Source organism: Camelus bactrianus, chromosome 1 (assembly GCF_048773025.1).
Source record: "Camelus bactrianus isolate YW-2024 breed Bactrian camel chromosome 1, ASM4877302v1, whole genome shotgun sequence".
In the NCBI taxonomy this organism is placed as follows: domain Eukaryota; kingdom Metazoa; phylum Chordata; class Mammalia; order Artiodactyla; family Camelidae; genus Camelus; species Camelus bactrianus.
In genome coordinates, this window is record NC_133539.1 from 34,111,586 (window position 1) to 34,135,086 (window position 23,501).

General features: G+C 36.7%; 1 protein-coding gene across 1 annotated transcript in view; it reads right to left on the bottom strand.

Moving 5' to 3' along the window:
• Positions 1 to 23,501, bottom strand: part of POU1F1 (POU class 1 homeobox 1) — a 237,296-nt gene that overhangs the window by 96,085 nt on the left and 117,710 nt on the right. The window contains exon 2 of the mRNA XM_010966454.3: positions 9,417 to 9,538. The gene's annotated coding sequence lies outside the window, so the exon portion shown is untranslated. The remainder of the gene's footprint in view (positions 1 to 9,416; positions 9,539 to 23,501) is intronic.

Sequence of the window (23,501 nt, forward strand, 5' to 3'; positions counted from 1 at the left end):
TATGCTTTCTGAGTAGCAGCTATTCTTATGTCTGTCTAACTAGGGAGTTATAGGAAAGAAAATTACAATTTAACTGCAGATATGCTAGAGCAAAGGGAAAGCTATTTCAGACATAAAACTCACATCTTTCAATAGTTACAGGAACTAAGGGCAGGGCTAAAAATGCTTACCTCACATCTTTTTAGCATCCCCATTTATTTAAACACTTTTGAAATGTCACCCCTCAAAATTACAAAGGCATGTTTATGAGATAGACGGGGTGGAGGAGGCTTCAGTCACATCAAGAGTCTATCTCCAGACATAATTCTCTGTACCGGGAATTCTCTGTGAAGAGGGTGAAGAGGTGGTGGCCAGTGACAGATAAAATTTAAATTTTATCTCTCTTATGACTTGTTTTTTTCTGTGTGCCTGGACTGTTCAGCAGAAAGTCAAAAGATTAAGCGAGATCTCAGGGTGACATCTAACTGAGCAGAAAGTCCCCGCTTATCAGCTCCCCTTCTTACTTTTTATCTCTTCCCTCTTCCAGCACCAAGTCTGTAGCACCTTGGTCCATCTCACCAAGGCTATTAGAGCAAACACTGGTAACTGTTTTTATTTTTGTAATGCTTTATTTTTCTGATTTCCTTATTCTTAAGACCCACTCATTAACAGCAGGATTCTGATAATTATTTGCTCACCTAATTTATCTTGCTTGTGAGACAAGTTTAGTAATCAGGAGCTAACCTATTCTAGTTGTCAGGGGAGCGGAGCTGCCTCATCATGGTACCTGCAGTTCATAAACAAAAAGCCTTCTCTGCCTTTCCTCATTTCTCAGGGAGCAAAAAGTACAAAGACATCTTTGAGAAATTCCCCCTTCATCCTTTATTGATGATTTTAATTTTTAGGTTTCCAGTATTGATGCCATTGGTAAAATTTACCGGCTTATGTTTCGATTCATATTTTTCTCTCTTATTCATAGCCATAAGCAAATTAACACTGTTTGCTGAGGCTGTATGTGTAAGATATTTGCTTTTATTTGTGCTTCAAATGTAAAGGATATCTCATCTGATATTTTTAATCCAGCTAATATTAAGAAAATGAGATAAGTAATGAAATTATATTTAGCTGACATAAAGTACCCCTTGAAGTCCAGGTTTGGGGAGTCCAATGACTGTAACCATGGCACAGTAGGAAATGCATGGAAAACCCAAGGACAATACATTGTGAATCAATTGATTCTAATAGCAACAGATAGCTTAATAGAAAAGAATAAGCTTAGCTTCAAAAATTCTGATTTCATTTACAGTCTTCATACTTTCATAATTACTATTTTAATATCTCATACTTTATAACTTTAATATAACTAAACAATCTATTCTTATTGTATATTTAAATTACTTGTATTTATTCTATAATGAATAACCCCTGAATGAGCATATTCTTGTAAACAGATTTTTTTCTTTTATATCTGAGTTTTTCTTTAGGGAGCATTTCCAGAAGCAGTGGGGTTCAAATGCTATAAACTTTGTTTTGAGCCCCTTAAGTGAATTGTCGTATCACCATTCAAAAGGAGTTGCCTCCTGTCATAAACATAATTTCACTGTACTTTCTTTAGCATTGCACTCTAGCAATTTTACCAGATTTTCTGTATTCTACATTAGTTGAATCAAAGCAATGAATAAGTAGTAAATGTCTTCAAATTGGACAAACATATGTGCATTTACAACTTACCAGATATCTCACAATTAAGAGAGATTTCTTCCTCAAGTCTCAAAATAAATGCCAGTTTGTTAATGTAACACATTCAATGATAGTTGGCTGTCACCTAAAAGGGTATCTCTCAGTCATTTCATGGTTATGGCTTTCTTTGAAAATATGATGAATACTATAAGCAGTTTCTTAGAATAATGGACAAATATATATAGATACACAACAAACACACATACACACAGAATTCAATACAATTTAGGGAATTCATGGATCATTTCATGTCCATCCACTGTAACAACCTTACCCAAAGACAATGGACTAAAAGTTAAGAGTAACAGAGAGGATAAAAGGAAAAATCTGTAGCTTTGAGGTGTATGGGGAGGGTAAGACCAGAAGGGGCTCAGCACTAAGGTATTAAAGACTAAAAGTCAGTCTGAGGATTTCGTGGACTTCCTGGTAAAAGCCAGGGCCATAAATGAGGGAAGAAGAGGCACTAAAAATAACCCCAGTTAAATTTAGTCTTACTCTGGATTTAGAGCCAGAGATAATTGGTGGGAGACTATTTTTCTTGCTTCTCTAGTTTTCAGTCATGGGAGACGTGTTGAAATATAAAGAAGCTCATTTTGAAGTTGTGTGTTCACTTAGACCATCTAGGAAGGGGGACTGACTTACACCCTCTCTCTCCCTCTCCAGCCCTGGTCCAAGCAGGTCCAAGCAAAAGCCCTGTTTTGGTGGGGGAGCTTACATAGCTACATCCAGAATGACTTCCTATGCCATCGTAGTGTATTCATGGTTTCCCATGCACATATTTTCTTCCTACCTTTTTTCTTAATTTTCAAAACTTTTGGGACATTCTAAATAGTTATTCAAAAATATTCAAGTTCAAAGAAATGTAACGTGTCATAGTTTAGTGATTGGATTGATCTGATCTTCCAAATCAGAGAATCACTATTTACCCATTCTGCTTAATAGCATATGAAAAACATCATATGAAATAATTGACTAAATATAGAGAAAAAAGAAAACACGTTTATTTTTCTGGAGTTTTTACCAGAAAAAGTCTTATTTACAGCCTTTCTAACCATGTTTTAAATCCCAGACTTTTATTGCATTAAATAAATTTAAAGAATACCTTCTATTTTTTAAAGCTAAGGTATCATCCAGTTGGTAGTTTGATGTGGTAGAAGTATTTATGTTGGTGATATCTCACTTCTAGAATCGCCAGGGCAATAACAGAGGAAAATGCATCAAATGTAGGCTGCAGTCAAACTGAAGAGCATTTTACAGTCACAGTGTGCAGTGGATTTCCTTGGAAATTACATGGCCCATAATCATGTGAAAATAATAAATAGATTTTAAATATCACAGCACCTACAGTCTTATCAAATAGCATCTTGATAACTTTCCTATAAAGACATTGTGCTAACTAAGAATGTTCCAGTTTAGCTGTACACACTGCTGGTACATGTATAATAATTATTAAAGGGCAATGAGGAATCTATGCAGTTTTTTTTATAAGCTATTTCAAAACCTTTTATCAGTGCATAAAACTTCTTCAGGCCTTTTTTAGAGCAATCTCTGAACATGAGAGTCAAAAAGGTGACCCCCAAAATAGTGACAAATATCTTGTGATATTTGCTCATAAACTCTCCTCAAACATTGCCATATGGACGCTTACTCGTGTACAACCATAATAAGATTTGCTATCTGTTCCTTCAGCCCAAAGTAAATTAGCAGCAAACAGAAAGTGAGTCAGGTAGCGCTGGATAGAATTAACAAAAATCACATCAAGAACAACCTGACAAAGGCAGAGTGAGAAAAAAATTAAAAAGTAGAACAGAATTGCTAATTTACACAGTACAATTATAGCTGCTTAAAAGATCATGTAAAATTATCAAGAAAATAGGCTCATAGCCTCATTCTGAGGATGCATCAAAGGGCATAGAACATTTTAGAGCTATTTTAATTCAACCCAGATAAAATACAAAAAAAAAAAAAAAGTGGGTACTAGAGTTCATATGCCTCAGTATTTGGAAAATTTTACTTATGTAGAACACCTGATAATTTCATACTGATGAAATACTATTATATTTAAAAATGAAAATGCATGTGATTTAAAAAGAAAATTAAAAGTTGGAGGATGTTTAGCTAAATTGTATTTTAGCCAATCTAGTCAATCAACAGAATAAAAAAATTGACATTAAAATATATTTTAAGAAACTATGAAACAGAATACTAAATAAATCTTACAAACTATAAAATGTTCACAACAATTATGGCTCTTCATATACTTGTGGTGCTATGGTGATGATGGATAAATTTCCCTCTTAAATAGTCATTCCATATTGTTAAAAATAACCCATTTACAATAAATAATATTCAGTACAAAGTATATTCAGTACTAATAATCCAAAAAGTATCTTAAATCATTTGTTAATTTATCTATCCATTTACTCCACAACATTTTTGAAAGCCTTCTATAACTAGTTTGGTTCTATTAAAACGCAACAAAAATTTTTTTTAAATGACTTAACAGTTATCAAGTCTCCCCCAATAACTACCTCCTATTCAGGAAGAGACTTTAGACCCCTGTAGAAGGGAGACTGCAGCATGAGAGGGCTAGACAAAACACCACGCAGGAACTCTCCATGGAACCGCACCTCCTCACTGTACATAATATTGAGCCAAGCTTCCATCTACTCATGAAAAGGCTTGCCAACATTCACAGAAAATTCAAGCCTCAAATCTGTTTAACTGTGCATGGTATGACTGAATATATTGCACTGGCAAATTATGAAAAAAATTAGTACTGTACATCCAACCATAAAACATTCACTGACAAATGAAGTGCGTATCAGTCAGAAGAAATATTTCATGTCCTATTCAAAGTAGGACTCCAAAATAGCTGTAGTGTTCTTAGCTGTACACCAACAGGATATTGGATAGTTTTTAATGTCACACTACTCTGCTCTCCATAAAGAATACTCAGCTCACCACCATCTTCTGATTATAAAGGGAGATCCAAGTTAAAGTTATATAATCGAAGAACCAATGACCATCTAGGGATTTGTGCTGATTAGTAGTGAGTATTGCAAAAAAGGAGGTGAAGCACAATTACAGAATCATGCCTAAAATGTTTAGTTTTCAAAATTTTAATCCCTTAATTATTTCAAACCTAGAGAAAATATAAACTTATGAAAAATACCGATGTGTCTTCTGGCCCCCCACTATCTAAGAGATGTTCTCTCTTGTTTGTTTTTTATTTATGTTGTTTAAAAACTAAAAACACTAAAGAAACAGCCATGCTCCATGAATCCATCCTTCAGTCCACTGCTCTCCTCACGTGAGATCAGGGCCCTGGAGTTGGTGGGTGGTGTTTGCATACATGACTTTCGGTTTTAACATCCGTTCACAAGATAGACTATGTTTTACATTTTTAAAATGTACATAAATGGCATACTGAGTATATCCTTTTGCAGTTCAGTTTTATTTTATTCAACACTGTATTTTTGATATTTATATATGTTGATATATGTAGATAATATTTGTTGATTTCTATTGCTAAAGACTATTTCATAGTATTCAAAATAAGAATTTGCATCCATTCCACGATTCCACTACAGCAAAAAATGCTGCAATGATTTTTACATGAGTGACCTGAATGAGAACAAGGGTATCTTAAAGGAAAAAATTTTGTGAATGAGCACTGAAATCAGAGAGGAGGTAGACTAGAAACAAAGACCACCTGAAGATGTGTAATCCCTTGTCCTTGTCTAGCAATTAAACCTCTGGTTTGAATCTAGTTAGGAAAAGAGGGCCAGCAGGCAGAAGCTAAGTGGGTTGGAAATGTTTGAAATTTGGTATATTCACTCTGCCTTTTTCAGGACTTTTGTGAGAAAGTGGAGCAGAGCTGAGGAAATGTGAACTCTATTTGTGAAACACACATTCAGAGGTACAGTGAGGCCTGAGAAGAAGATTGGAACATTTCGTTCACCAAGGACTTTGCAGCTTTGATAACACCAAATCTTAGTCAGAGAAACAGGATTCTCAGCTTGCCTGGAGTGACACATTTCCTAGATTAGACCCAAGTACTCACCCAACCTGATGCCAGAACACTTTGCTATGTACTTTGCTGTACCCCAACCAAAGGTGGAGCATATGTTTCCATCCTACACTCTGGGCTTATCCAAATGACTTATTTGGGTGAATATGATATTAGCTGGTGGATTTCAAGCAGTAGCTTGAAATACACTTGTGCAATTGGCATTGTACTCGAAATTCTGCCATTGCCTTGAGAAGGCCACGCCCTGCTCTACATACCTGTCCCAGCAGAATGAGAGGCGAGGGGAGCAGGCTCAGGAAGATGGAGAGACATGTGGATCAGACTCACATGGTGATGACCCACTCCAGTCACCACAGCCTCCCCAATAGACAACAACATCTATAAGAATAAATGAATGTTTTGTTTTGTTTTTAAACACTGAATTTTGGGATTGTTATAACATAGCAATATTGTAGCTACAGTTAGCTTACTCTGTTCCTGGATTGAAAACTCAGTAGTGTAAAGATGTTAGTTTTCTCCAAATTAATCTCTAGAGTCAATGCAATTCTAATGAGGGACCTAACAAATTTTTGTTTTTTTAAATTGACAGTAATAACTCTAAAAATTCATAAAGATATGTAAAAGGTAAGAATAGTCAAGGCAATTTGAAAAAGAACAGCATAAGAAGGACTTCTACCACCAGATAACAAAAACTATGAGAAAGCTATAGTGTTTAAAACAGTAAAAGACAAAATGAATATACGTAAGTTCCTATATGACTGAAGTATTGTGCTGTACACCAGAAATTGACACAACATTGTAAATTGACTATAGGTCAATAAAAATATATTAAAAAATCAAAAGGGCATAAAGTGACAATAAAATAAAATAAAGCAGTAAAAGACAAAATGACCAACAGGTTAGAAAGGTGAGCCCAGAAATAGATCCACATATGTACTGTCACATAATTTATGGCAAAGTATCTGAAGTCTGGAGGGAAAATGATAACTTTTCAACAAATAGTGTTGGAACAATTGGATATCCATATGGAAAACAATCATGACTCCTACATAACCCTTTACAAAAAAAAGGAAAAAAAAATCAGTTCCAGATTGATCACAGATCTAGGTGGGGAATAAACACAAACAAAAATCTTTTGGAGTAAAACATGGGAGACTCACTTCATAACCATAAATAAAGATTTCTTGAACAAGAGACAGAAAGCACAAGTCATCAAAGAGCAGAACGATAAATTTCTATTAATATTAAGAAGTTCTATTCATCAAAAGGCATTAGCAGAGTGAAAAGCCAACTCACAGAGTATGACAAAACATTTGCAAAACTTCTAAGGAGAGGCTTTGTTGGAAGTGCAAATATTCGTACAAGTCGGTGAGAAAAGAAACCCAAGTTCGACCGCAAAGACTTGAACACCTTTTATACAAGAGGATATCTAAATTGTCATGTACATATGAAATGAAAACATGTGAAAATGGCCAGCGAGTATATGAAAATAGAATCAGTCATCAGGAAAAGGCAAACTCAAACCACAGTGAGACATTGGTGCACGCTTGCAAGAATGGCTAAATTAAAAGGACTGACAACATTGAATGTTATCAAAGATGCTGAACAACTCAAATCCCCAGCATCACTTTAAAAATGCAAAATAGTAACCATTTTACAAGATGTTTGGTGGTTTATTATAAAGTTAAATTTAGATCCATACTATGACCCAGCAATTTTTCTGTAGGTGTATCTAGGATATCTTAGATAAATAAAAACATCTGTCCCAAAATAAGACACGAAAGTATCCATAGCAGCTTTATTCTTAATAGCCCAAACTGGAAAGCCCAAATGAACATCAATAAGAAAATGGAGAAGCAAATTTGTGGCACATCTGTATGATGAGATTTTCCTCAGCAATAAAATAGAACAGATTAATAGAACAGATTATACCAGGCATGAATCTCAAAACACATCATGCTGAGTGAGTACGAAACACTACATATGGTATAATTCTGTGTGTCTGACGTTCTGGAACGGTCAAAAGTGATCTATGGTGATAAAAATAAGAATAGTAGTTGCCTCTGCAGGGGGTGCATAAGGGAATTAGCTGGAGTGATAGAAATATATATATCTTTTTAGGGGTAAAGGCGTGGATTATATGAGCGTATGCATTTGTCAAAACTCATCAAACTTAAGATCTGTGCATTTCACTCTGTATAAATTATACCCACAAAAAGGCAAAGAAGCATCTTGCCGAACAAAAATGTATGCACATAGTCATTCTTATTATAGGTTGGAGTTTTAGTTTTTAACTACTGGTGAAATTCCAGCACACTCTAATTAATGTTCGATGAAATTTATTAAAAATTTACTGTATGCATATCAGGTTCTTGGCTTTACGTTCAGGCAGTTGCAAAGTGAGAAAGCAATTTATTAAAAATTGAAGTTACAGCATATTTACACAAGATTTAATACCCAGGAGAAAACTGATTTAGAGAACAAAATGATGTTTGTACTCTACTACATGTGTGTGGCATTGTGATTTACAGTGATTAGGGGAAACATTTACCAAAGGTGTGGCACTTTCTTGAGCTTTGAAAAAGAGCTCTCTTGTGGATGGATAAGGAGAGAAGATTATAGGACTTTCTAAGTTGGTATAACAGCAGATGCAGAAAGATGGTATGGGAATTTTTTGATTCAGAATTTAACCCTTGGAAATAACTAATGAAAACAGAAATACTTTTAAGCAAATGTATAAAGTGATCTCTTCATACTACATACATATTTAAACTCAATGGAAAATGAATTAATTCTTTAAACTTAATTGAGTAATTATTTTTTTCTCTGGACTTGTTTTAGATGTCAATTGGTAAAATTGATTAAGCTATTAAGTCATAATATTTAAATTTCCAGTACATGGAATTACACAGACTAAATTTGTGGTATTAGTTGAGCTCTAATTCTTTTAGATAAATAAATATATTGTTGGTATGTTTACATGATATCACACATCCAAATGAAAGGTTAAAAATTAATTTGGGTAGGGGTGGGTATAGCTCAGTTGGAGAGTGTGTGATTAGCATGCACAAGGTCCTGGGTTCAATCCCTAGTACTTTCATTTTAAAAAAAATTTAAAAATTAATTTAGAAATAGCCAGTGTCTGAACAGTGAGTTAGAGAGACAGGATTCAGAATGGAAAGCTATGGAGAAAGATTGTGGAAAGATGGTGAATAGTAGGGCAACAAGAAAGCAGGCAGAGCTCTGAGGATTAAGATCACTTCAGGAAATAAATAGACGCTGGTTTTAAAGAAGGAATGTCTCATATTCAGTTTTAAGTTACTGCCTGTACTTTGCTGTGCTTTAATCCTTTTAAGTAATTTCTATGACTCTACAAATCTGACATACTAAAAGAAAACTGCATTAGTAGAGGAAATAGCTATGCCAGCTGAAGCCAGAAATTAGAGCAAGAGATGACCAGGAAAAATACAATCTGAGTCCACCTGCACCAAGCCTCTTTAGAAATATTAGGAAGGGGTAGGGATCCCCCTGTGCTTGGCAGAGGCACTTGGGCATGTCTCATTGTACCCCCAAAACAGTGTTACCTCTGAGAGCTGGAATCCTTGTGAATTTTCAGGAGGTAGAAATGGGTTACACAGATGAAAAAGCCAGAAAACTGACTTACCTTTTTAACTCAAGTGGTTTATGAATTAGGCCACATACAGTTTCAGTATCCTCAATTACTTCCCAAATGTCCTCTTCATATGATAAACGATTTTGAAAAGTTTCACGTGATATTCTGAATTCCTAGGAATAGAATGCATAGTTTGAGTTGATAGGCTTAAAGCTCTAAGGTTTCATTGCAGGTCACAAATGTACTACTAACATATGTAACTTAATTTTATTATTGAATAAGCTCTTTTCTAAAGGGTACAAACCAGCAGGTTTACTTTACTGAAGCTGAGATGCCAGTCTCTAACATTCATAAGGCATGACGGAAATAAACAAAGCACTCTGCTCGGAAAAGTTCCTTCAAAGTGTAAGTTTCCATTCCTGTTTTTTTTCTTATATAGCACACAGGGATTGTTATTGCTGGAATGATTTTGCTATCTTTTACTAAATTCTACACCTTTCTTCACAATATGTAGGTACTTTGACTAAAATCACAGCCAAAGGAAAATTTTTATCCAACATCTTATCACATTTAAATATGACTAAGATATAGAATTTCAAAACCTAGATGATTTGTGATTATTTTTAAAGAATTGTGCTCCAACAATAATTTGAAATACCTCAGTGACTCTGAAATGCACTGTACATATGGGGGTATGAATTCATAAGACATACACTTACATATACAAAGACTGTAACATTCTTTATTTTTCAATAACTAAATTTAATCTTGAGCCCCTTTCCACCCAGTACTAGAAAGCAGTTTTTGTCATTTATGAGTTAACACTGTCATTTCAATTCTCAACTCAGTCAAATAAATGTTTTCCCACTTCCTCCTCCCTCCCCACCCATGGGTATGATCTAAGTTTCCAGTGGGGTGGACTTTCCTACATATAGTCATGGCACCAAAGGGAGATGTCTGTTCTTTGGTTAGTGTCTTTTCTTACTGGTATCTGAGAGATGCATGTTGCCTGCCTGACTGACTCTTGGTCCTCATCCCCTCTCCAAAGTGGTGTCTACTGAGGCATCCGAATCTCACCTGTTCTCCACCAGAATGTTTCGTGCTACTTTCTGCCACAGCATCACCTTATCACAACTATGAGACCCTCTTCTGTCCACTGAATCTTCATCCCCTCAGAAAGTCTGATGCTCTTCCTCCATGCATTGAGAACATAGGAAATTTAGGGATTTTTTTCAGGGACTCTGCCTAAACTCACCAGAAGCTGTTTCTATATTCATGAAGGCAACTGGAGTTACTGAAGACCACCATTTCCTAAGGATCCACAGGTCTACTCTCAACACCCAACTTGATGTCCTCTTCCCTGGGGCTAAGGACAGCTGGTTGGGCAGTGGGGCTCTCTAGCTCTTTCTAAGAACCATTTACAAGCATCTAATACTCCTAATTCTTTTTCAATTCTACCCTGAAGTTTCTCTTTGTCTTTCTTTCTCTCTCAGAGGAAAAATCTTATTTGTTCCAAATTTTCTGCCTTAAAATCTGGACCATGATTTTGATATTAAATGAAAAGAACTGGCTAACTGGTATACTAGATCCTTCTGTCACAGCTCCTTCTTGGGGCGACAGTAGCCCCATATCCATCTATTTAAATATGAGTGCAGAGTTAAACCAAAGAGGAAGAAGTGAGAGAAGGGGAAATAAGAGCATATTTTACATCTGCTAATACTTAATGATAGCTATTGAGCAAAATATGTAAATGGATCTCACCAAAGGGAAATGTCTGTTATAAAGGATTTTATTTTGCAGTGGAGTATGTTCTCCGGTCCATGTTAAATCATCATAAAGTCTTCAAAATGAAATATAAGAAATGCTCTGAAACAAAATATTGACTGTTCTCCTCTAGCAAACAGACTCATCAGAGTTGTCTTTCTTTTTCCCACTGAATGAGCATTTTTCTTTTTCTCATTAGCACTCTGAAGACAAACAAAGCTTAAGAGTAAAATTTAATTCCGCCTGCTATAAAACTAAATTAACTCAATAGCTGAATCCACACAACCCCAGAAAAGAAAACTCTGGATAGAATGTACACATCTGTCGACTGACTTGCCAATCCACTTTGGATTCACTAAGTTGACTGCTCTTCTAGTTTATAATTATTCTTCAGCGAACAAATTACATTTTCCTTCTGCACAGATGTTATCTCCATTTGTCGTGTTCAAGTAAAATATTATTACTAGATGTATATGGGTCTTGGAACAAAGAGGAATTCAGCATTAAACTGCAGCAAACCATTGGCAATCAGAACATGAAAAGGTCAACCCTTGACTATCTTATGAAAATCTAACTTTTCTATTGATGGTAAATACTCTTTTACCCACTATATTGTGTGTTATGAAAACCAGTGGCTGCAGCTGTCTATTAATTTCCCCATTCCATCTCATCCACACAAGGTTCTCTCTCTCTAGAAATTCTCTCCCCTCTCACCTGAAAAATTTTATTTTCTGTCTTTCCAGAATTATTCCTATCAGAAAACAAACATGGTATAATTTTTCCTAAAAATGAAACTCTCATAATCCTACATCTTTTTCCAAATATCAGCCTGTTTCTCTGCTCCCCTTTGTTAGAAAAACTTCTTGAAAACATCTGCATGTTCCTCTCCTCCCATTTCTCTCTCACCCATTCCAGTTGGGCATTAGTCTCCATCATCCAATTAGACTGCTTTTGTCAAAACCAACAATGAGCCTGCTTGGAAAAATCCAATGGTCAATTCTAAGTTCTCACCTTGCTTGATCTGTCAGTACCATTTTTTCCAAAATCACTCTCTCTCCTTGTTACACTTAATTTACTTGGCTTTCCAAGACCCAGACTTCCTTGGTGTTCCTGCTCCTTCACTAGCTTCCCCTCTTCTATCTGTTTGCATGTTCCTATTCACCATCTCATTGTCTAAATATGAAGTGCCCCAAGACTCAGTTTTGGAAGTCTTCTCTTTCTACACTCCTTCCTCAGATCAGTGTTTATTATGGACTGAATTCTGTCCCCACCAAAATTCATATTTTGAAGTCTTACCCCACCAATGTGATGGTATTTGGAGATGGGGGCTTTTGGGAGGTGATTAGGGTTAAATGATGTCATAAAGGTGGGTCCTAATTTAATGAGATCGGTGTCCTTATAAGAGCAGGAAGAAGGTACCAGAGAGCTGTCTCACTCTGTGCATTTGCTGAGACAAAGGCCCTGTGAGGACACAGAGAAAAGGTGGCCAGCTACAAGCCAAGAAGAGAGGCTTCACCAGAAACTAGTCATCCTGGCAGCCCAACTGATGTTGGACTTCTAGCCTTCAGAACTTGGAGAAAGTGAGTTTATGTTGTCAACACCATCTCTTCTGTGGCATTTTGCAGTGACAGCCTGAGCAGACTAATACAATGCTTCTCAAACTTTAGCTGTGTCAGTTGGTATCATTTGGTAGACGTGCAAAAGCACAGAATGCTGAGATCCATCCCTTGCAGTTTCTGATTCTATAGAATTTGCCTTTCTAACAAGTTCTCAAGTGATGCCAATGCTGCAGGTTCTGGGACCACACTTTGAGTTCCACTGCAGTAGATTATTTCATTGAGGTCATGACTTTAAATACCAACGATATGCTCAGGTCTCTCACTTGTTCATCTGAAGACCAGAACGCCCCCCTGAAGTCCAGACTCATATATCCAACTGCCTACTTGACTACTTGATGAAAATGTCTAGTATCTATCTCAAGCTTAATGTATCCTAAAATGGGCTCCAATATTCTCCCCAAACCTGCTCCTCTAGCATTCTTCACCATCTTATTAAATGATAATTCCATTGTTCTAATTCCCAAAACAAAAACTCTGGGGACATACTTAAGTTCTTTCTTTATCTTACACCACATGTTTAATCTGTTTTCAAATTTCATCAGTTGCTTCTTCAGCCTACGACTACAACGTGATGGTTTCTCACAACTCCCATCATCCATGTTCACAGCACTGTCATGTCTCACCTTGATTATTACAATGGTTTTTAAACTTTTTTTTCTTTTGCTTTAATCCTTCTATGTTCCTTGCACCACTCCATTATAGTATCCACAAAATTCAGAGAGATAAGTAAAATTATGCCAGTCCTCTGCCTCGATCCTTCAATTATCTGTCTTCTCACGCAGAGCCAGTCCTCACAATGGCTCTGGAGCTCACACAGTCTCATGCCATGATACTTTCTCCTGCAACCTGAACTGCTATAACTCCCTCAGTTCCAGCCACACTGGGAATCCTTATTGTTTTTTGAATATGCTAGTTTTATGCTATCCCTTGCACTTGCTATTTCTATGCCAAGTACTTATCACCCTCTGAAACATCATGTATTCTACTAGTTTACTTTTGTCTCCTTGCACTAGAACAAAAGCTTTGAGAGAGAATGTCTTAGCTCGGGCTGCTATAACAAAAATACCATCAACTGGGTGGCTTAAACAATAAACATTTATTTCTCGCAGTTCTAGAGGCTGGGAAGTCTCAGATCAAGGCTCCAGCTGCCTGGCCTCTAGTGAGACTGCACTTTCTGGTTTATAGGTGGTCATCTTTTTGCTGAGTCCTCACGAGGCAGAAGGGGCAAGGGACCTCTCTGAGGTCTCTTTTATAAGGGCACTAATCCCATTCCTGAGGGCAGAAGGGGATGACCTAATCACTTCCCAAAGAATCCACCACCTAACATCATCACTTTGGGGTTAAGATTAAACTGTGAATTTGGGGTGGAGGGAACACAAACATTCATCCCATCACAGAGAAGAAATCTTTTTAATCCATTTTGTTCATCACTGTATCACCAGAGTTTAGAATGATGACTGCACACGGTAGGTACTCAATAAATATCTGTTGAATTAAATATATATATATACATATAATATACAACCAATTGCAAAGAAGAATTCAGAGGTGAAATTGGAATTTTCCTTCCCTCTCTGAAAGGCAGTGCAGCAGAACAGTGAAGGACATGGACCCTAAATTCAGACCATCTTGGTTTGCATCCTGATTCTGTCACTCATTTAACCTTGAGTCAATTCCTTGATGGCTCTGGGGCCTCAGTTGACTCATCTGTGAAATGGATACAATAAAAATGCATACCTCACAAAGCCACAAGGTATTTGAAATAAATTAATATCTGTACAAAGAACTTAAATTAATTCTTAGGACAAAGCAAGTTCTGTATAAGCTCATATTGTCCTTCAGAAGCAGACTCACCAAATCAAAATTATTGATGAAAGTTTTATCCATTCCCAGGTTGAAAATATAGTGGCCATTAAGGCTGGCTTAGGATACTTTTTTTTTTAATTGAAGCACAGTCAGTTCACAATGTGTATATTTCTGGTGTACAGCACAATATTTCAGTCATAAATATACATAAATATATTCATTTTCATATTCCTTTGCATTATAGGTTTCCACAAGATATTGAATACAGTTCCTTGTGCTATAAACAAGAAACTTGTTGCTTATCCATTTCACATATACCAGCCAATATCTGCAAATCTTAATCACTTCTTCAGAGGCCCTATATCTAAATATAATTACATTCCATCATCAACTTTAAGTGCAAAGTTTCATCTAAATATCACTAAATCATATATGAGTTAGACTCGAAATATGATTCACCCTGGGGCAAAATCCCTCTTTGGCTTTGAACTTGTGAAACCAGACAGGTTTGTGCTTACAAAATACAATGGTGAAACAAGCATAAGATGGACATTTGCATTCCAAAAGTGAGAAATCAGACAAAAAGGGGGGTGAAGAGTCCCAAGCAAATCTAAAACCTAGCAAGGCAAATTCCATGAGATGTTAATACCTGCTCTTTTTTTTCTCTTTCTCAAAAAGAAATTTATTTAAATATTTAACTGAAAATTATAATTTGCACATTTTTTTTTTTTTTTTTTTTACTGAAATGTAGTCAGTTTACAATGTTGTGTCAATTTCTGGTATGGTATTTTTCTTTCTCTTTCTGACTTACTTCACTTAGAATGACAATCTCCAGGTCTATCCATGTTGCTGCAAATGGCATTATTTTACTCTTTTTAATGGCTGAGTAGTATCCCACTATATAAATATACCACAGCTCCTTTATCCAGTCATCTGTCAAAGGAAAATTAGGTTGTTTCCATGTCTTGGCTCTTTTTCAAGCTTAATGATTCTTTTCTCTGTCAGTCTTCAATGTTCTGGTTTTTTGTTTGTTTGGTTTTTTTGGGGGGGAGGGTTCTTGGGGGAGGTAGTAATTAGATTTTTTTATTTTAATTTTTTTTAATGGAAGTACTGGGGATTGAACCCAGGACCTTGTGCATGCTAAGCATGCATTCTCCAACTGAACTATACCCTACCCCCCATTATATTTTAAAGCTCTAGAATAATCCTCTTTGGCTCAATTCTCTGCCCTCTGGGCCCCCTGGGGTGACAGCCCCTTTCTGAATCCCATCAGCCTCAGGTGCTGACTCTGCCTCTAAGGTCCTGGACAGCAGACTTGCCCCAGAATCACTGGGTGGCAACTGTATGGCCCACTGAAACTGAGAAGGGGAGACTGGACTCGTACCCTTAGGGCCTGTGGTGATAGTGGCTTCCCCGACAATCTCTTCAGACTTCCAGATCATCCTTCTTTTTTCTTGTCAGATAACATGCTCACAGCCAGACAGCTCCATTGTTCCATCCTGTACAATCCCAGGAGTACAATAGTCTCTTTTCATTTAGTGCTGTCACTGTCCCCAAGCGGGCAGTGCTTCTGCTGATGTGGCCTCATTTGTATTCCTGGCTTCTGCTGAGATGTCTCCTTGGATCTATGAGTCATATCCATAATTTCTCTATCAAATAGATTTCCAGCCACACCCTTGCTGCTCTCCAGAGTACTTTCTTATTTTTTTGCAATATGAATAGTCTGATAATTTTCCAGACCTTCAAGTTCTGGTTTCTTTTTGGTAAACAAGTTTCTTCAACCTGTATCTCTTCTCTTGCTTTTTACTGTAAGCTCCAAGGAGAAACCTGGCCACACCTTTAACACTTAGCTAAGAAATCTCCTCAGCTAAATAGCCAAATTCATCACTTTTCTCTTCTACTTTACACAAAACACTAGAACACAAATCAGCCAAGTTCTTTGCCATTTTATAGCAAGGATTGCCTTTCCTCCGGTTTCCAGTTACATATTCTCATCTCTGTCTAAGATCTCACCAGAATCACCTCCATTGTCCATTCTCCTAACATCAGTCTCTTCAAGACAATCGAAGTTTTTTTCTAGCATGTACTCAGAGTTCTTTCAACCTCCACCCATTCCCCAGTTCCAAAGCTAAGTTCACATTTGTTTGTATAGCAGCACCTCACTTCATGCTCCCCAAATCTGTGTTAATCAGGGTTCTCCAGAGAAACAGAACTGAAAATCTGCATGGTGAGCTGCAGGCTGGAGACCCAGGAAAGAGCCAATACTACAATTCAAGTACGAAGGCCAAAGAACCAACTCTGTAGTTCAAGTCGGAAGACTGTCCCATGCAGAATTTCCTCTTGCTCAGGGTAGGTCTGCCTTTCGTGCTATTCAAGCCTTCAGCTGACTGAATGAGGCCATCTACATTACAGAGGGTAATCTGACTTATTCAAAGTCCACCGATTTAAATGTTAATCTCATTTAAAAATACCTGTCACCGAAACATTCAGAATAATGATAGCATATCTGGACTACATAGGCCAACCAAATTGACACATAAAATTAACCATCACAATATACAAACATATAAAAACAAGGAAAGAATACTTACAACTCTTACAGTCTTTGTTTCTACAACTGGTCATATGTTTGTAGGTGGTATTTATAACTGTGTTCTCCCAATGACCATAACCCCAATCAAATAACAGACTTTGGGGAGGGTGATTTGGGTGCTGGGGCAAAAGTAGTTTTAAGAACTTCTCCAGGGGATTCTAGTGCATAACCAGGTTTGAGAACCACTGAGGAAGAAGCTGATGGCATAGCTGTTAACTGCTGCCACTTGCATTTGGCTTTACTTTGGAGAAGGGAGAGTATGGTAAAGAATTTATAGACTTCTCTTCCCTTAAGGAGAAATGGAGCTTTCCTTCACTGCAGGAAGTAGGGAGGGATATGGCTTTTTGAATAGGGTTACTGGAAAACATAGATTATTGACTAAGGGCAGGGGACAGGACACTTGAACCTGAAGCTTAGAACAAAGGAAAAGCCCACTGATAGCCCCTTTCCTTGGGAATAATCTTCTGAGTCCCAAGGGAAAGTCCTGGTAGCTGAGTAGCTAACATCCTTCCTCCTACAGGTAGCCACCCTTTGAAATTCTTATTTCTTTGGTCAAAAATGTATCTGTGCCTGCAGAGTTGGTGTTAATTCTGGCAATGGTGGAAAGAGAATTGTTCTAGGAAATGAGGCATTCCAGGTAGTGTGTAGACTATGCCTTGAAACACCTTGTGATGATCAAGAGAACCAGAGATTCTCGAGAAAGACTCACAAAGCTAGGAGTCTTTCTCATGAAGAGGAGAGAGGCCTTCCTTCCTGAAAATGAGAGAAAGGAGAGCGAGAATTGCAGTAACAACAAGTCTGTCTACCACTCTAGTCTAGATTACACATACTGTCTGTTAGAAGGGGAAAGGAAAGGACACTGCAAATATATGTTATATATATTTTAAGATTATTCATAATGCTTTTGTCCATAAAACTAAATTTATATGATAAATCAGATATTAATTTAAAACAATACTAATAAGTAAAAAGGCATATATTTCATGCACTTTCCCAAGCTGGTTTAAGTATACACATTTCTTTATTTTTAACAAAGAGTTAACCTGATTCAGTGAGTTCACTTTTTTTAGATTCCACGTATATAATGAGATCATACAGTATTTGTATTTCTCTGTGTGACCTATTTCATGTAGCATAATGCCCTCAAGATTCATTCATGTTGTCACAAATGGAAAGATCTCCTTATTTCTCATGGCTGAAAATATTCCATTGTATATGCATATACCATGTTTGTTTTCTTTATCTATTCATCCACTGACAGACACTTAGGTTGTTTCCATATCTTGGCTATTGTCAAAAATGCTGCAATAACATGGGAGTGCAGATTTCTCATTGCTATCCTGTTTTCCTTTCCTTTGGATATATATACCCAGGAGCAGGATTGCTGGATCATATGGTAGTTCTATTTTTCATTTTTTGAGGAATCTCTACATTGTTTTCCATAATGGCTGTACCAATTTACATTCTCAACCAAAGTGCACAGAGTAGAACGGTGATCACCAGGGACTGAATGGTGGGAGAAATGGAGAGATGTTGGTCAAGTATAGAAAGTTTTAGTTAGAAGAACTGGGGATCTTTGCACAGCATTGTGATTATAGTTCACAATACTGTAGTATACACTTGAAAGCAGCTAAGAGAGATTTTAAATGTTCTCATTGCACCAAAGAAATGGTAATGATGTGATATGATGGAGGTGTTAGCTAAAACTGCTATGGTGGTAATCATATTACAGTATAAAAGTGTATCAAATCAACTTGTTGTGTTAAATTTACACAAGGTCATATGTCAATTATATCTCAATAAGTCTGGGGAAAAAGTTAAGATGATGCGTTTAATACTATACCATCATAATGAATCAAGCTGATGCATTACTTTCAGTGGATTAACAGCTCTGAAACTTTCCACAGAAGAGGCAAACAAAGAACATGTCTTTCCTTACTCTTCCACTTTCCCTCCCTTCTCTCTATAGGAAATCTGGACCATATTAACTCAAAGTGATATTATTTCCAGAAGAGGTCTTTAGGGGAGACGTATCTAGCAATTCAAATGCACTTAACTTAAACCTACAGCTTTTTACATCAAACTTTTCTCAGTGAACATGTGAAACTTATCTCTATCATTCACAAATTTAAACCATATATACCCTAAGGCACCTTGAAATCCCTCTGCCTTCAACACTGAAAGATGCTTTTACACTGTTGCTTTTCTGTCATTAATCTACCTAGAGCTGTGATAATGCTCAACACATATTAAAGTTTTCATGATGAATTTTGATACCATGCATCAAATTAAATGTTGGAAGAAGCTATTTTTCTCCATAATGTTCTCCCATTGTGCTTGGTTATTTTAATTTATTTAGAGATAAATTTATTAACCTGTCTTGGAAGAAACTGCGTAGTTCCTTTAGTGGCAAATCATTCCCTGGTGCAAGTACTCCTGGAAGAGTTCCTTCAGCAGCAATGAGGTTATTAATAACTTCTTATGATACCATCTCATAGTCATGGTAACCATCTGATGGTGCCACCCCTGGGGCCTGAAGATTATTACAGGGTCATAAATCCCCAGTTGCTTCAATAACAAAGGTTAACTCTAGGAATTAGTTTATCACTCACCTGTCAGCTGTTGTGGAATGCTCACTTCCGTGTTTCAGATTCTGATAGACATAAAAATCTGCTGGCAACCTTTCTCTCTTCATTTATTCTTTGGTAAAGACTTGACATTTTTGCATTGGATTAATATGTCACTCTTCTCACTAATATTTTAATGTGTATTTTATTAAGTTTTTATGAACTTTCATTTCCAAGGTTATTAGAGATGCTGTAAGCACTGTAAAATGTGAGTTCCAGCTAGAGAAAATATTGTTTTAGTTTCATCTTTCAGTGAAACTTATATGGATTCTAAAAGCCCATATTAGCTTTACCAAGACTGAAAGGTCTTCACACTTCTCCATGTCAGGAAAGTGACGATTAATTGACACATCTCTTGTTTATAGTTCAGTACATGTCAAAGTTTCTGAATTTATCTATGAATCATATGCAAATCTGGAAGGCAAAAGACTGTCTTTACTTTGGGAATCTCCAAGGACATCACATTATCAAGCACAAATAATACCAGTTTAAAGTATTTGGCCATTTTATCAGCTCTCCAGACAAATATAAATACCCACTGGTGCTGACAATTTTACTAACAGTGATTAAGCCCTTGGATCATTTATTTTCCAAGGATGCCCTTTCATACACTTGACTTATGAAGGTTAGAGAGCAAATTGAATCTTACTTCATAATGAGTGTATGTTTAATCAGATATTATACGCTGTTAATTTAGGATATTAACTAGTCATGCTCTTTGAGACTAAAAAAGGGGGCTAGAAAGAGAAGACTGAAGATTCTGCATTCACAATTCTCCTACATGTAAATATTGCACCAAACTAGCTTTTATCTTGGTCACATTTTCTCCCTCATGTGTCATAAAAAATATCTTCCTTTAAACAATGTATCTGTTTTAATAGTTTTCAAAGTTCAGTGCAGTCTGTCGGGTAAGAATGGCCTGAAAGTCTGAGAACTGCAAATGGTGGCAGGAGGAGTAAGTTGCCAGTTCCCTGGTCAAGCATGAGCCTGTTCTCTTCATTACACAGGTAAGATTTATGCAGGCATGTTAGGCCCGGGCCTACATTCTCTGAGTTGGTACAGTGCATCAATATTAGCCTTCCTAAGGCACATTCTGTGATATACAGCAGTATGTTGCACCAAGGTAAATATGGTATTAACTACAGAACACAGCACATGCAAACTTGGCAAGTTCAAATTCACCTTGCCTATCTTTGAGAAGAAACGCTTTCTATTATTAGCCATTTCAAAGATATTGATCTGTGCTCCATGCAGTAGCAAGTGTCTGAGGATATTAGTATGGTACCTTAGATTCAGTCTCATTAATTTTTGCCCGAGGAGAGTGAACAGAGAAGAAAAAAAGGAAACCGAAGGGGAAAGCTCAAAAGAACAGCAAAAACCAATGTATGGACAGACTGCAGAGATTTTGATTAAACTAAGGTAGTTGGGGGTATAGTGAAGAGATGATCTTGTACAACAAGGTAGAGAGAAAACTATTAGGAGACAGACTACAAATTCAGTCCCCGTAATCTAGACGGGAAAAGACCATTTTTGCCACGAGAACCTCCAACCTTACCAATCAAAAATAATATCGGACCTGGAGATTGTCATTCTAAGTGAAGCACGCCAGAAAGAGAAAGAAAAATAACCATATGAGATCACTCATATGTGGAATCTAAAAAAAAAAAAAAGACAAACAAATTTATTTACAAAACAGAAACAGACTCACATAGAAAACAAGCTTATGGTTATCAGAGGGGAAAAGGGGATGAGAAGGAATAAATTGGGAGTTCGAGATTTGCAGATACTAACTACTATATATAAAATAGATAAACAACATGTTAATACTGTATAGCACAGGGAACTATATTCAATATCTTGTATCAACTTACAGTGAAAAAGAATATGAAAACGAATATATATATGTTCATGTATGATTAAAGCATTGTGCTGTACACCAGAAATTGATACAACATTGTAAACTGACTATACTTCAATATATATGTATTGAATTTATATATATCAACATATATATAAAGCCAAAAAATAAAAATAATGGTAATCTAAAATTGATTGTGTTAAAAGATAAAAGATCAACCCCCCCTTTTTTAATTTCAGTAAATGGAAATAAAGTTGTACAGTTCTTTAAACACTTCCCTGTGACGACAACCTCTTAACAAATACAACAGTGTTTCGAGGAGTCCTCAGGGAAGGGCAAGCAGGCATTCCTTTCAGTGACTTGCAATTTAATCAACAATGCAAGAATTCAGATTTTTTCAAATGATATTCTGCTTTGCCAGTATTTTGTAGGGGAGGAGGTTAATCCTCCATGTAACCATTTTTGATTCTGTGAAACTGTTATCCTGTACTTCAGGTCAAGTTCCCTGGGAAACACTCTTGCACTGAGAGTAGAAAGTTTACGGCAGACTGCTGTTGGGTTTCTCACCGGAGGAAGCAAAGGGGCGGGACCTGTGTGCAGGCTGCATTCGTAGACACAGAGCCTGAATTCTGATGTAGTCTAAACAGAAGCCTCAGCCAAACCAACCGGGGGCTCTGAAGTTTAGATGACCCTTCAGAGTTGGTCTGAATTAGAGCAGGGGGGCCGGCACTTTACCACTTCAGTCAGTTATTGGATGTGGGCTGTCCTGGGAAGGAGGGCATAACGTGAGCTATGTGAGGTGGATCTTCTGAGCTGAGGGCATCCCACGGGGACTGCAGGGGGAACTCTCAGCAGATACGGCAGGGTAGGGAGTTAAAGCTTTCATTCCTGAAGGGAATTCTGGCTGATACATCAAGTCACCTACCAGATTTGGAATATGAAGTGTTATTATGAAAGAATTTTATTTGAGAGCAAATGTATTACACAAGTCCATACAGGAATTTCGATCTTATTGAAATACCTAAAACAACATATTTAATGTTGATTTAGCTTAAAACACGATTAGGAGAGCAGCAATCAGTATGAAATTGATGGCAGGTAACAAAATACCCTGTTCAAACCAGCTCAAACACAAAGGAACTGCACTGACTTATATAACTGGAAATACAGACAAAGAGTGTGCTTCAGGACCAACTTAAACTAATAGCCCACTTCCACCTCCCTGTGCTTCCCTTGGCTCTGTTCTTCTTGGTGGGGCAGTTGTTGTTGTTTTGTTTTGATTCGTTTTTTAATCTCTGTCACAGTCTTGGCTTCACATTTACCCATAAAATCATCCCATGGGAACCTGTCTCTTACTGAAGCTTATGGTAAAGGGTTTGGGTTTTAGGCTAAATACAATAGGATTCATCAAAGAGTTTTTTCTTTAAAATAAAACTTATTTAAGTAAATATATTAGCTTTATAACTAGAGTAAATTCAGTACTTAGCACACAGACAGAGCTTTTAAATTTCAAATGACTCCAAACGTGAGACTGATCATGTAACACCCTTCCTGCTGTTCTTATTATTAGGAAGTTGTTAAACCTCAACAATGAAATACTATCCCTACACTCTCATAAAATTAAAGAAAAGAAAACAATTTACTCATGAATTCACTTTTAAATAAACCACATTTATAAAACACTATCCTGGGGATTATAATTTTGACTGTGCTCCCATTTGAGCAATTGTACAATCACTTAACTATAGCAGAAAATGAAATGAAAAATTCATATTCAGAAAGAAAGACCAAAATTCATCAGCTTGTGGATCAAGAAAAAGAAGTTGTTAAATAGCAACACCAAAAAAACTGTGCTTAAACCATCTAGAA